The 15207-nt window shown below is 57.8% G+C and overlaps 1 protein-coding gene across 13 annotated transcripts in view; it reads left to right on the top strand.

Annotated features, from left to right (window-relative positions):
• The first annotated feature begins 14616 nt into the window (after positions 1-14616).
• MYO18A (myosin XVIIIA) overlaps positions 14617-15207 on the top strand; it is a 136862-nt gene continuing 136271 nt past the window's right edge. For all 13 annotated transcript variants that reach the window (XM_030536199.1, XM_030536198.1, XM_030536194.1 and 10 more), the window contains exon 1: positions 14617-14658. The gene's annotated coding sequence lies outside the window, so the exon portion shown is untranslated. The remainder of the gene's footprint in view (positions 14659-15207) is intronic.

Below are 15207 nucleotides of genomic sequence, written 5' to 3'. Positions count from 1 at the left end.
TGCAGAGTTTTGTCCCCTACACGAGCCACCCAGGCGCCCGCCAGCCAGTCACAATGAGAGCCTGGGGGGTGGGGGGGGAGCAGAAACTTTCCCTGATTGTCTCGTCTGGGGCGGGGGTGAGAGGGGATGCTGGTTCTTCAGCCTCGAGCAGGGAGGTGCAGAGGGACCCAGGCTGGGCAGATTGACGTGGGCTGGTCTGCACCAATGAAATGCTCTCCGTAAAGCTGCTGTTGTGCTCCAGCTGCTGGTTTAGTTACTTTTGGAGCCAAAGGCAGAGGCTGTTAATGGGGAGCAGGCGTAGAGCATCTCCCTGTGATCCTCATGTGCCTCGTGCTCCCCGTCCATCAGCCTCCACCAGCTGCCCCTCCCCTTACGCCTGGGAAAAGCGCTGTCCTTGTGCTCTGTGCTGGTCCAGCGCCCAGCGCACCGGGGCCTGATCTGCACCAGCACAATACAAATAGTAACGAACAGCCAGGAACGGCAAAGGCAAACCCGACGCAGTGGTGGTCGTGTGGAATGCTGGGAGCTGTGCCCTGCGGGCTGGGCTGAACCATAATGTTTACGATGGAGACGGGCAGGAATCAGTTGCCCTGGTCTCAGCCCCTGTAGCCCAGGAGAACCGGCTCCATGCTGGGGGCTGGACCATTTGCAGGTCTCCACACCAATACAGCTGTGCCTAGCCCACCCCTGGCTTCTATCCCTGCCGCTGACATCAGCTCCCTCTATGGTTCCAGGTTACTGCCTCCACCACACCCCCTGCAGGAGCCATGTGCCCATCTGGCGGGTACAGGGCACACGCTTGTCCCTTGAACCCCACAGCCCGAGCATGGGAATTCCCTGCCCGCCCTGCTCTCCCCTAGCCAGCACAGCCCCAGAAGCAGTCACACCCTCTGCTGTCAGCTTGCCCGTTCACTGTGTACATTTGCTGGCCATTTGGTTGAATTTCTGGTCATTTGAGTTCACCTCAGGTCGGTCAGGAAGAACAGGGCCTTCGCGTGTCGCTCCCACCCACCCCACAGTGTTCCCCACTTCAGAGAGGCGAGAGAGGTGCCTTTTCTGCCTTGGGAATGCCACTGTCTGCAAGGGCTCCCCAAAGGGCCTGTAAGCCGTCTCGGCTCCTGCAAGAGGCTCTGCTAGCACAGGAGTCTGGGGGACTTTCTCCTAAAAGCTCAGCTCTCCTCCCATCTGTGCTGAAGCCTGATGCAATATCCCAGCCTGAGAGGAGCCAGCCCCTTGCAAAGGCAGGTTCCCCATGGGCCAGATCTAAGTTCTTGGGCTGGAGCTGAGGATACACCTCAGACGGGCTGGGGTTTGCCGAAGGCTGCATGGGACTCACATAAGGATCGTGCTGTCAGATCCAGCTGGAGCAACTGGCTTTTCTAGATCCTCGGGATCCCCAAAAGGAGAAACCTTTTACCACCACAGAATGAATTCCCTCCTGTTCTAGTCTCTACAGGTTCTCATACCCCTGACCTCTACAGTATCTGAACACCGTCCAGCAGAGCACTAAGCAATGCACCTCACACCTGTGCTTTGCTATTGTCCTCTCCCCAGGGGGAGGATTGTGCGTGCAGCAGAGTGGTTTGTTTTGGAAGTTTTTTTTCTTTTTAACATACGCACTACTCCGGGTTTGGGTCAGAGACAGGTGAGAGCAGGGCCCCTGGGGAGTCTGGGGTGGCTCCGAGTTCCTGGGGGTTTGTTCCGCGGTCTGGAACTGGCCCGTGGGATGCTCTGTTTGCTGCCCAGCTGGGCTCTGCCCTGGTGGTGCAAAGTTCCACGGGCCCGAGGGGTGGAGTTACAGACCTCGGTCCCCAGCCCGGAGCCAAAGGCCCCTCTAGAGACGCTGAGCCCTGGCCACTGAGCACCTCTAAGATCAGACCCGAGACGCGGCATGCTATGGGAAGCCAGCGCACAGAGCTAAAAGGCAGGAGCTGCAACAGTGCACAGCCATCCCCATTCCTTACCCAAGGGCCACGGCTACTGCTCAGCTGGGATACTGCCACTGATTTCAGCCAAACGGCAGCCTGCCTGGTGTGAGCTGCCCCAAACAAACGGTGACCCATTGCTAGGCTGACCGGAGACTCGGAGCAAGCTTGGGTTACCCGTCAGTTTGGCATGCAGGGCTGCTTCCCCCGTCCGATACCTGTGGATGGAGAAATCTGATTGCAGCCCCAAGGCATGTGCCCTTCTGTGATGAACTAGGAATGTTCTTAATGTTTGCTCTGAGTACTGTGTTGGTGCCTCAGTGTCCCCAGGGCAGTTCTTAAGTATCTGGCAGAGCAAAGGGCCAGTGCACCTAAATGCCTGGCCCTCTGTCTCCTAGCAACTGATGGCCTGGGCCCCTCCTCTGCAAAGGTGCCAGCTGAAGGTGTTGGAGACAAAGATCAGGTGACCTCCTGGCCCGGGAAAGGAGCTGAGCAGAGAGGAGGGGCTGGAGGGGGTTGTTAGACTGGAGCTGGCTGGGGACGAGGAGTGAAGTGCAGACGTGGGGGTCTGGCTCATGGCCTCCCAGAATGGTCCCGGCCAAGGGGTCCGGTTCACTGTATCTACAAGCTCTGTTTTAGACCCTTTTCCTGTCATCGAATAAACCTCTGTTTTACTGGCTGGTTGAGAGTCACGTCTGACTGGGAAGTGGGGGTGCAGGACCCGGTGGCTTCCCCAGGACCCTGCCTGGGTGGGCTCGCTGTGGAAAGCGCACGGAGGGGCAGAGGATGCTGAATGCTCCAAGGAGAGACCCAGGAGGTGAAGCCGTGTGAGCTTCTTGCCCTGAACAAGTCTGCTCCAAGGGAGAGGAGCCTCTCCAAAGTCCTGCCTGGCTTTGTGGGGAGCAGTTCCAGAGCATTGCCCAGGGACTCCGTGACACCTTCCCATTCAGGCAAGGGGAAAACCTGCAGCAGCATAACCAGCTACTGTGCCTTCACTGGAAAGCAGCCAGGCACCCTGCTCTCCTGGCCAGCCCCAGCCCCAGCCGCTGAGGAGCTGCACCTCCAGCTGGACAGGTGGCTCCTGGACGTCTCAGCCCCACGTGTCCAAGGCAAAAGGAAAGCACAACATGCAACGCTGACAAAGGCAGGCTGCTGTGTCACAGTCCCCTCCCCCACTGCAAGGCCTGTGTCTAATCTGCCTATTCAATGCTGGGCCTGTTGGCCACAGCCCATCTGGTGGAGCGGCGCAGGGTGTGCTGCTGGCTCTCTGGTGATGCCCATTAACGCCCTGCTCCTTGCTGGGCTGCCGTGGTGCGGTGGAACAATCTATTGTCTGGGCACTTGCTGCATGGCTCTCCCTTTCTTTACCAGGCGGAGGGAACAAGTGAAACCGAGGTGGGGCAGCGGCCTGCGGAAAGAATGCACTGCCCTGAGAGCTGGGTGTGAATCCGAGGGGGTCAATGCTGGGATTGTACAGATGGAACTTGCCTCTCTCCTGGGGCTGCACGTCACTGCCGGGAGCAGCCTGGCAGAGCCCATGGCCCTGGTCTCAGCAGCACCGGGGCCCTTGGTTAATATATTACACAGAAATTACCTTCCTTGGTCTCTCCACTCTTCCCTGCATTCAGAGGCTGAGAGCATTGAAACAGGGCCCGTTGCTCTCTGCAGCTGTGTCTGGGGGCGGGAGGGATTTCTAAAGAGACCTCGGGCTGGACAGAGAGTATTCCAAGGGCATGCACAGGGCCAGTTTTAGGAAGTGCGGGGCCCAATTCGAACACTTTTGGTGGGGCCCTGGCAGGGATGACTTAAAAAGAAAAAAGTGTAAAAAAAAGCCTTCCATTTCTTCCATGTATTAGTTTACTTTCCATAACTATATAAATAATAAAATTGTATATTATGTACATTGCATCATATATGCTGTTGATTGGTTATTAATGACTGCCGTTTCACATGTGTGGGTCCCCGCCACTCCCTGGGGGCGTGCACATGTGTGGGTTCCTGCTGCTTCCTGCCCCCCTCATTGAAGCAGGTGTGCAGGTTACCGGCCTGGGAACTGCAGGGCAGCAGGTGGCACGGGGCTGGCTGGAGGCAGGGCAGGGGCTTACTGGAGGTAGGGTCTGGCTGCAGGCAGGGCAAGGGGTGCGGGGCTGGCTGGAGACAGGGGAGTGTGGGGCAGGCTGGTTTCAGGCAGGGCCACAGAGGGGTGCAGCAGGGGTTGGCAGGGCTGGAGACAGGAGTATGGGACTGGCTGGCTTCACTGCAGGGGGGTGCAGCAGGGGTTGGCTGGAGACAGGGCAGGGCGGACAGTGCAGGGCTGGTGCGGGCAGGGGTGTGTGGCAGGGGTTGGCTGGAGACAGGGCAGGGGGTTTGGTAGGGACTGGCTGTGGGCAGGGGGTGCAGAGCTGGCTGCAGGCAGGGAGGGACGGGGCTGGTGTGGGCAGGGCAGGGGGTGCAGCAGAGGCAGCTGGAGCCCCGGCCCTTTAAAAAGCCCCCAAGCCCCCCCGCTATCCCAGGGCTCTGGGGGCTATTTAAAGGGCCTGGGACTCCCCTGCTTCTACCCCGCCCCGGACCTTTTAAATAGCCGTGGGAGCCCTGGGGAATGCATGAGGGTGGCGGGGCTCCGGCGGCTATTTAAAGGACCGGGGTGGCAGAGGCAGCTGGAGCCCTGGCCCTTTAAATAGCCCCCAGAGCCCCCTGCTACCCCAGGGCTCTGGGGGCTATTTAAAGGGCTCGGAGCTCCAGCCAGGGGCACTGGGCTTGCGGCGCTCCGGCCGGAGCTCCAGCCGGGGCCATGGGACTTACTGCGCTCCAGCCAGAGCTCCAGCCGGGGCCGTGGGGCTTGTCGCTCTCCGACCAGAGCTCCAGCCAGGAGAGTGGGGCTGTGGGGCTTGTCGCTCTCCGGCCGGAGCTCCAGCTGAGAGAGCGGGGCTGTGGGGCTTGTCGCTCTCTGGCCGGAGCTCCAGCTGAGAGAGCGGGGCTGTGGGGCTTGTTGCTCTCCGGCCGGAGCTCCAGCTGAGAGAGCGGGGCTGTGGGGCTTGTTGCTCTCCGGCCGGAGCTCCAGCTGAGAGAGCGGGGCTGTGGGGCTTGTTGCTCTCCGGCCGGAGCCAGCTGAGAGAGCGGGGCTGTGGGGCTTGTCGCTCTCCGGCCGGAGCTCCAGCTGAGAGAGCGGGGCTGTGAGGCTTGTTGCTCTCCGGCCGGAGCTCCAGCTGAGAGAGCGGGGCTGTGGGGCTTGTCGCTCTCCGGCCGGAGCTCCAGCTGAGAGAGCGGGGCTGTGGGGCTTGTTGCTCTCCGGCCGGAGCTCCAGCTGAGAGAGCGGGGCTGTGGGGCTTGTTGCTCTCCGGCCGGAGCTCCAGCTGAGAGAGCGGGGCTGTGGGGCTTGTCGCTCTCCGGCCGGAGCTCCAGCTGAGAGAGCGGGGCTGTGGGGCTTGTCGCTCTCCGGCCGGAGCTCCAGCTGAGAGAGCGGGGCTGTGGGGCTTGTCGCTCTCCGGCCGGAGCTCCAGCTGAGAGAGCGGGGCTGTGGGGCTTGTCGCTCTCCGGCCGGAGCTCCAGCTGAGAGAGCGGGGCTGTGGGGCTTGTTGCTCTCCGGCCGGAGCCAGCTGAGAGAGCGGGGCTGTGGGGCTTGTCGCTCTCCGGCCGGAGCTCCAGCTGAGAGAGCGGGGCTGTGAGGCTTGTTGCTCTCCGGCCGGAGCTCCAGCTGAGAGAGCGGGGCTGTGGGGCTTGTCGCTCTCCGGCCGGAGCTCCAGCTGAGAGAGCGGGGCTGTGGGGCTTGTTGCTCTCCGGCCGGAGCTCCAGCTGAGAGAGCGGGGCTGTGGGGCTTGTCGCTCTCCGGCCGGAGCTCCAGCTGAGAGAGCGGGGCTGTGGGGCTTGTCGCTCTCCGGCCGGAGCTCCAGCTGAGAGAGCGGGGCTGTGGGGCTTGTTGCTCTCCGGCCGGAGCTCCAGCTGAGAGAGCGGGGCTGTGGGGCAGCCGCGCTCCCGCCAGCGCTTTGGTCAGGGGAGCGGGGCTATGGAAGACCCCGGAGCAGACCGCAGCCAGGGTAAGTAAAAAAGTTTAAAAGGCGCCTAAAGCACGGGGCCCTCTTAGGCGCGGGGCCCGATTCCCAGGAATCGGCCTAAAGCCGGCCCTGGGTGTGCATGTCCCTTCTGAGCACCTGCACTGGATGGGTGTGCACTCACTGCCTCATTATGCTACTGCAAATTCAGGGGTGCACGACACAAGGCACGAAGCCACTCAAGAGCAACAGCTTCCTGTCGTTCGGGGTAACTGTCCCCGAGGGCACTTTCATTCTGCAGGGTGGGTGCGTGCTGCAGAAATGCCCAGGTGAGAAATGCAAGACCGAGGGCTATGCCTCCCATTCAGCGCTGTGTACTCTGATCGCAACAGAGCTAGGTTGGGCAAGTTCATGAGGGAAGCAGCTGGAGCAGCCTCAGCTTCCGTGCTGGTGAGAGCACACGCAATGGAGCAGGAGGTGACAGGAGCCCGGAGGAGTGCTCTAGGCACTGGTGTGGCAGGGGCCCCAGTGGGAAGATGATGGCTGGTGTGTATTTTTCATTTCCACACATGGCTGGTAATGCTGTGCAGGAGCAAAGTCCCCTGTCAGTTCACACTGCACCAGGTCAGTTCCACACTTCTCTGCAAATTGAAATTCAGATGCAAGCACAAGTGGCAACAGCCATTCTCTGAGACTGGGCCCTCGCCAGTCACAGACAGACACATGCGCTGGGGAGTGGAATTCCTGTTTCCTCCAAAACCTGAAAGACATAACCCCAAAGCAATCCCAGTCTTGTTCTCTGCAAGGGCTCCTGCCTCCTTGAGTTGGCTTCCAGTTTCTCAACCCGGCCCTGGGTTTGGATCAGCCTGGGGTGTTTGTTAGGCAGAGGTTATTCCTTTCACAGCTGCCTGAAGAGCAGGTAGGATATCACCACATTCCCACAGCTGTTACTCCCTCAATGTCAGGAATGGTGCTGGCTCCTCACATCTGTGTCCATCTAGGTCAATGAGCTTTGAGATCCTTCGATGCCCATGCGGGATGTCCATTTAGCACAGCTGGGGTGGTGCCTCCTTCCCACTTTACTGGCGCAGGAGAGCACTGCCAGTCACTGGTGCTCTCTAGGGTGACCAGATAGCAAGTGTGAGAAGTTGGGACACTTTTGGGGGGTCTAGTTGCATATACAAAACAAAGCCCCTAATATCGGGTCACCCTAGTGCTATTAGCAGTGACGCGGCCTGTCCGGCACGCTGTTAGTCTGGCCAGTGCCCCTCCTCCCATCAGAGAGCGTTCTGCGCTGCCAGCACTAGGCCGGGGAGTTTGCTGTTCTGGTGGATTCTAGCGGCTGCCTAGCTGAACAGAAGGGCTGATCCCCATTGTACTTTCGTGTCTGCAAAAACTGGCCCTTTTCGTCCTCTGCCAACCACTGACAATGAAAGTTTGAGGCCATTTAGTGACCTGCTTGGTCTGTTCCCCAAGCAGGCCCAGCAGAGGCAGCCTCACCTCCTGGCCAGCAGAGCAATACAACAGGGCCTTAGGTAAGCTGCACCTTTCAGCTTTATTTCACACTCCACTCCAGAGAACAGACCCTTCTCAGCAGGGCACTGCCAGCCCCGCCCCTGCTCTGAAAGGGGGTTCCTCTATGTCTGTCTCAGCATAGCTTCTAAGGCTTATCCTTTCACCTCGCTGTGCTGCTTCAGCCAGTCCTGGAATACTGAATGGGTGTTTTTTCATGCATGAGCCACCCAAAGCTGTTTTAGTGGCTTGGCAGCAGATAAAATACAGACTAAAATCCTCATTGAGCACAGGCTGCATGTGAAGCTAGAGTCAATTACATCCCTACTGGTCCTGCTCATGGAGTCGCCATTAACTGCATGGCATAAATGGACATGCACAGACATTACGGGGATGGGCCTCAGGGACTAAATTGTCTGTTCACGTGAAGGCTCAGCCAGGACCCAATCGCTGTCATAACTGCTTGAGTACAACAAGGATTTTGCCCGAATTAGCGCTGCAGCCTTTGTCTCTAAATCAGTGGTACCCCGCATGATTCTTTCTGAGCATCTGAACTGCAGGAATCCACCTCTCTCCACGGAAACTCCCTCCTGCAGCTGCATGTCACTCCGCAATCAGTTTCCCAGCGTTCCTGCCTTGGGCTTTGTCTGATCAAAGTGTATTGATCCTTCACATCTAGATGTGCTAAGCAAAGTGTGTTTCTTTGCTTTGGCCTCAACCAGGTGGTGGTAAATTATTTCTTCCTGGACGGAACTGGGCAGAATTGGAGACCCAGGTCATTTCACAGGGCTGTGTAAGAACTGGGTTGTCACAGAGTCACCCGGCGATGCTCTGGAACTGCTCCCCACCAAGCCAGTCAGGATTTTGGGGAGCCTCCTCTCCCTTGGAGCAGACTTGTTCAGGGCAAGAAGCTCACACGGCTTCATCTCCTGGGTCTCTCCTTGGAGCATTCAGCATCTTCTGCCCCTCTGTGCGCTTCCCACAGCGAGTCCACCCCAGCGGGGTCCTGGGGAAGCCACCGGGTTCTGCACCCCCACTTTGCAGTCAGACGTGACTCTCAGCCAGCCAGTAACACAGAGGTTTATTCGATGACAGGAACAGGGTCTAAAACAGAGCTTGTAGATACAGCGAACCGGACCCCTCGGCTGGGTCCATTCTGGGGGGCAGTGAGCCAGACCCCCAGGTCTGCCCTCCACCCTTGACCCCAGCCAGCTCCAGACTAACAACCCCTTCCAGCCCCTCCTCTCTGCTCAGCCCCTTTGGGCCAGGAGGTCACCTGATCCCTTTGTCTCCAACACCTTCAGCTGGCACCTTTGCAGAGGAGGGGCCCAGGCCATCAGTTGCTAGGAGACAGAGTGCCAGGCATTGAGGTGCACTGGCCATTGCTCTGCCAAATACTTAAAAACTGCCATGGGGACACTGAGGCACCAACACAGTATTCAGAGCAAACATTAAGAACATTCCCAGTTTGTCACATGGGTGAAGAGCAAAGAAAGGACAGACAAACAGATCTTAACGGTCTGAATATTTGTAATTAGCTCACCAGCACGGGATCTGGGTCCAAATGTCCAGGGGCTGCAGCGATTGTGAAATGTGTGTAACAATGGATTAACTGCCATTGCAGTTGGAACACTTTTGTGATAATGCTGCCATCACAGAGCCCATTTCACCTCCTGTTAGATGGATCCCGGCAGAATCCTCAAGGTCCTGTGTTCTACAGCATCAGCTCATGGGTACCTCAGGGACGGAGGGAGCACCAGGGATATGAATGAGTTGCTAACTGGCTTTGTGAACTTGTCGGTTTTCCGCATCTTCACTTGTTCCCCACCGGCTCCCACATAGGCACCGGTCAGCTCTGGGTCAGCTGTTTATGGCAGCCCAGCACCACGCCCCTGCCAGTGGGAAGAAATGGCTGATGACACTTCTCATTCTCCGAAGCCTTCTGGTCAACTTGGTGGGAGTTGCTGGTGACGGCGCTGATGGTCTCAATTTACCTGCACCGTTAGCTGTGGCAGTTTCATGGTTGCACCACCTGTGGTTCTGCACCTTTCCGACTGCCTTGGTCTCCCCCCCGTCCGTGCTCTACCAGATTGCCACGGACAAAAGGGTGGAGCTGGAGGGAGTCCGTGTCCTTGAGCTTCTGCAAAGTCTGGCGGCCAGTGAGCAATTGCAGGGGAAGTGTGACCTCGGTCAAGGACCTAATGTCTGGCCTGAGGGCAAAGCAGCATCCAAGAATCGGGAATAGGTGATGCAAAAACTCACCAGGCAGGAGGCTAGAACTGCAGACCAGAGCCACTTCTCCTGCTGCTGATGGGCTCCATCTTGCAGGCCTCCTTAATGCTGCCTCAGGAGAGAACTCTCTTTAAACCACAGTCTCCTTCAGAAATGATCCCGGCGATGCTTCCCCAAAGAAAAGCCCGACGTCAAATGCAAGTCTGGAAACGGGGCTAGAACTCCCTGGCTTTAGAACATACCATGATCTGTGGATTTATTGGCCTGTGGTTACATTGGCAATGGCCATTGCAAACACACAATAGAAATACACGCGTACAACAGACTTGGGTAACAGCTACGCTACGGAACTAATTGCTACACACACCACAAGGGCCATTTAAATGACTGCTTTATCCACGTTAGGTGGCCAAATCCCTCAGGCTGCCTTGAGCTAGATGCTCCTATCTCAGAGGCGTGCAGTTAACAGTCTTGATCACCCACTGAAAAAGCCCAGAGTCCCATTTAAAACTCTGCCCCTAAATTCAGTTCCCAGAGTTCTCCAGCTACTTTGACCGACTTTGCAGAACAGGCTTGCTGCCAGGAGTAGAGGTCTGTGCTGCTTTGGGTAGCAGGGATTTTAAATCTGACAGGAGGCACTGGGACAGTGGCGTAGCCAGGTTTTCAGTGTAGGGGACCAAACATAAAAAAGGTGCCCTCCTTTGGCTCCTCCTCTGGCCACACTCCCTGACCGGAGCCCCTGCCCTGCCGCTCACCTTCCCTTCCGCACCACTGCCTGTCCCCGGCCTGCTCCCAGTGCTCGGCGCACTCCAGGCAGGGCTCGCCAGCCAGGCGGCCTGAAAGGCACAGGGCCCCTTTCGCCTCCCCCCACCCGCCGCATTAGCAAGGGGCGGTGAGAGCTTGGCCGCCAAGCCCTGAGCCGAGGAGCCAGCCCCCTCGCTCCTCCGGTTGCATCTGCTGCCCCCGCATGGCTCCTCCGGCAGGCACTGCTTCCGCGCCTGCCACTCCACAGCTCCTCCGTCTGTGCTGTGGGCAGTGCCAGCCGCCCTGAGGGGAAGCAGCTGCTTCTACTGAACCTCGCTAGCTACGCTACTGCACTGGGACCTGGGCCTCTACCTCCCTTATGCTCCTTTGGAAAGCCCAGCCCTGGCCCTTAGGTTTCTGCAGCTATTTCCAGTTTGCATTGCCCCACTTCTCAAGGGTGTTTCTGACCATGGCAGGGCTGTATCAGTCCCTGAAGGTGTGCAGCTGTGCCCAATAAGCCGCTTCACCTACATGGGAGATGTCCCAGTTGCAGGGCTACCTGCTCCACCGCCCAAGTATCAGGCCATGTGTCTCTACCTATCCTGGGGTCAGATTCCACAATTCTCCCACTCCCAGACTAGTTGCTGGCACCCACCATGCTTACCTGGAGGCCTGGCTGAGTTCTGGTTCACCCTTCAGGAGTCTGTGCCCAGTGGAGCACCACGACCAGGGTGGATAAAAATAAATGATTTAAAAAAAAATTGATTTTTTTAATTTAAATTGGATTTTTTTAATAAAATGCTTTTAGAGGAAAAAAACTATCTAAAGATAGTTTTAATGACGATACATTATAGCTCAAAGATATCTCATCATGGACTAGGGATTATAAATTCTAATTCTATAATATAAGACAATATATTAATGTAATGTTTAAGAAAAGTTTTGTAAATGAGTTCCAATATTTCATGGATTAGGGACCCATGTACAAATTATTTAGGTCAATCTTTCTATCTACCCAATGGGACTCGGTGGTCAGTCTACACAATACCATCAGAGATGCTAAGTTTTGCAGTTCTCAGACTGTGGATTTGTGTCTCCAGAGATAACATGCTTGCTAACAGCAAAAATGTTTTTAAATAACTAAATAATACATGGAAGTGAGAAATAACAGACCTCAACCCTATTGTCCCTCTGCAAATTTATGTACGCAGAGTCAATCTCTTACCTCTCTCTAAAAGCGCAAAGTTTCAAAAAGTCCAATAAATAGAAGACTGTTGGGGGTGGAATAGATCTGGACAAGGAGAAGAAGTCTGGAGATAAATGTGAGAAGGGAGGAACAGGCAGTAGAAACAAAAGCGAAACTGTTTGAGCAGCACATTCCAGAAGTCTTGAGGTCTTTCTGAGTGTGGCCTTCATTGATTTGAGATCTACCATACCCTTCTCCCACTAGAAGGGAAAACCTATAATGGCAGCAGGCCGTAAGAGAGACCCAGTTTGGGAATAAGAACCATTCAAGAAATATATGTTTGCTGATGATGCTTTAAAGAAAGTCACACCAGCGAACTGGTGGAAGTCACTTAAGTACTTGGATTCAGAGATTGTTGAAGTGATAATCTCACTTTTAACAGCAGTAGCTTCTTCTGCTGGTGTAGAAAGAATATTTTCTTCCTTTGGACTAGTTCATTCCATCAGCAGACTCCCCCAAACAACTCTCCCACTCTTGCAAGTTGTCCTTTTTGAGCTGCTAGAGTCCTCCTGCTTGCTCGTCTGTTCCTGGGCTGCGGCCCTCATGCCCGAGCTCAGCAGGAGATGGAGTCAGAGCCCTCAGAGCCAGTGGCTCTACAGTTGTCCCTTAACAACTCTCAGGTGTTTGCTGAGAGGTGGCTGCCTTATCTTGAGCTAGTCTTTCACTTCCTGCGGGCTTTTCCTTACAGTCCTCTAGGAGCCCAACCCAATATATTCACACCGGGATCATCCCAACATCCAGTGTCTGTACATCACTCCAGAGACACTCTGTCCCCATCACAGGAGCCTCGGCATGTTTCCTTTGTTCTAAGATCAGACTGGTTTTGTTATGCTGTGCAATTCTAGCCAGATGGACCTGGGTATGCTTTACAGAGCTCAGTGGCCTCAGCCCTGGACTGCAGCCACCTCTGGGGAAGACCACAGCAGCTCTTTATGACAAGACATAAAAAATAAACACTGTATCTAACTGAAACTACAAATGATTGTATTTGTTACCTTACCTGTCCTGCGCTGGGGTTTCTGTGTGGCCCATCTGTGTCATATCTGAGCACATTAGGGGAATTATTTTCATGAGACCCCAGGAGGCAGGGAAATGCTGCAGGGGAGGGATAGCTCAGTGGTTTGAGCATTAGCCTGCTAAACCCAGGATTGTGAGTTCAATCCTTGAGGGGCCATTTGGGGATTGGTTCCCCTTTGAGCAGGGGGTTGGACTAGATGATCTCCTGAGGTCCCTTCCAACCCTAATAATCTATGAATACTGGGAACTGAAAAGCCAGAGAAACGAAGTGAGTTGCCCTGTGTCAAGACTGTGGGACAGCTGGAGAGTGTACCCTGATCTCATGGGCTCTGTGGCAGGCCCTGAATCCCAAGGATGATCTGCCTAGCCCCCTTCTTGCCTTCCATTTGTGTGTGCATGTGCAGGTACGTGTTTGTAGCAGCAGCAAGTTATGAGAGCCAGTGTGAATGTCCATGTCTCTGTGTGTCATGCTGGCCAGTACGGGGCTGTGAGATACTATATGGTGTGTGTGTGTAGCTTTCCACTGTATGTGAGAGTGCGTGTAAGAATAGCTGGAGAGTGAGTTTGCAAGACCACTGTGTGTGTGATGTCTAAGACTAGTTGGTGCCTCTGTGTGCATGAGCGTGTAAGGCTGGCTGGTGTGTGCAAGCGAATGGCAAGTCAGAATGTGTAAGTGGTGACTGTGTGTGCAATGCTGTGGGGAGTGCAGCGTGGTCTATGGGGGCTGGGTCTGCATGGGGGTGCTGGGTGTGGAAGGCGGTAGCGGACTGGGTGTGCAGTCAGTGAGTGTACATGGCGCTAGGTGTGCACAGGGGTGGGTGGGTGTGCAGGAGCGGCGCCAGGGTTTTTGGCACCTCTAGGTGGGGGTCCTTCTGCGCTCCTGGTCGTTGGCGGCAATTCTGCGGCTGGCGGGTCCTTCCGCTCTTCGGGGCACTTCGGCGGCAGGTCCCAGAGTGAGTGAAGGACCCACTGCAGAATTGCCACTGCTGACCTAGAGCGTGGAAAGATCCCCCACCGCCAAATTGCCGCCAGGGGTGGCAAAATGCCGCCTCCCCAAATCCTGGTGCCCTAGGTGGTCGCCTAAATGGAAGCACTGGCCCTGGGTGGATGTGCACGGCAGCGGGGGTACAGGGCGGTGGGGGCTGGGTGTGCATGGCGGTGGGTGCGCAGGGCTGTGGGGGCTGGGTGTGAATGGCGGCCGGGGGGGTGAGTGTGCAGAGGGGCTGGGTGTGCACAGCGGCTGGGAGTGTGAGTGTGCAGGGGGCTGGGTGTGCACAGCGGCCGGGGGGGCTGGGTGTGCAGGGGGCTGGGTGTGCACGGCGGCCGGGGGGGCTGGGTGTGCATGGTGGCCAGGGGTGAGTGTGCAGGGCTGTGGGTGTGCACGGCGGTGAGTGTGCAGGGCTGGGGGGGCTGGGTGTGCACGGCGGCGGGGGGGCTGGGTGTGCAGAGCTGGGGGGGCTGAGTGTGCAGGGCTATGGGTGTGCACAGCAGTGGGTGTGCAGGGCTGCGGGGGGCTGGGTGTGCACGGCGGCCGGGGTGGGTGTGCAGAGCTGGGGGGGCTGGGTGTGCAGGGCTGTGGGTGTGCACGGCGGTGGGTGTGCAGGGCTGTGGGGGCTGGGTGTGCACGGCGGCCGGGGGGTGAGTGTGCAGGGCGGTGGGTGTGCAGGTCGGCAGGAGGGCTGGGTGTGCAGGGCTGTGGGTGTGCACGGCGGTGAGTGTGCACGGCGGGGGGGGCTGGGTGTGCCCGGCGGCCGGGGGGGTGGGCTGGCTGTGCACGGCTGGGGGGGTGGGTGTGCAAAGCTGGGGGGGTGGGTGTGCACGGCGGTGGGTGTGCAGGGCTGGGTGTGCAGGCGGCGCGTGTGCCGGGGTAGCGCTGGGCCGGGCCCCTCCCCCGCCGCGTGCCGGCTCCGGGCCGATCCGGGCTGGGCCCCGCTCCCCGCCCCGCCCCCGGCCCGGGCCAGTCTCGGCCGCGCGCCGCGAGCTCCGGCGGCCGGTAAGTGCGGGCGGCCGGGCGCGGCCGGGCTGCGGCGGAGCCGGGCAGACGCGGCGCCAGGTACCGGGAGAGGCGGCCCGGGCCCGGGCCCAGCCGACATGGAGGGCGGGGAGCGCCGCGCCGGGCGGGGGCGGGTCGGTGTGTCCCCCCCCGTGTGTCTCCAGTGGGGGTGTGCCCCCCCGCGTGTGTGTGGGGCATGTAGGGGTGTGTGACCGTGTGTGTGGGTAGGTGTCCCCCTCGTGTGTGTGTATGATCCCCTCTGTGTGTGTGTGTGACCCCCCCGTGTGTGGGGGGCATGTAGGAGTGTGTGCCCCCCGTGTGTGTGACACCCCCATGTGTATGAGTAGGTGTCCCCCTCCGTGTGTGTGTATGATCCCCTCTGTGTGTGTGTGTGCCCCCCCCGTGTGTGTGGCATGTAGGGGTGTGCCCCCTGGGTGTGTATGGGGTATGTAGGGGTGTGCCCCCCGTGTGTGACACCTTTGTGTGTGTGGGTATGTGTCTCCCCCTGGTTGTGTGTGTGTGTATGATCCCCTCTGTGTGTGTGACCCC

This window comes from Gopherus evgoodei, chromosome 17, assembly GCF_007399415.2.
Source record: "Gopherus evgoodei ecotype Sinaloan lineage chromosome 17, rGopEvg1_v1.p, whole genome shotgun sequence".
NCBI lineage: Eukaryota > Metazoa > Chordata > Testudines > Testudinidae > Gopherus > Gopherus evgoodei.
The sequence above is the reverse complement of the archived record's forward strand: the minus strand, read 5'-3'. Positions and strand labels throughout refer to the sequence as shown.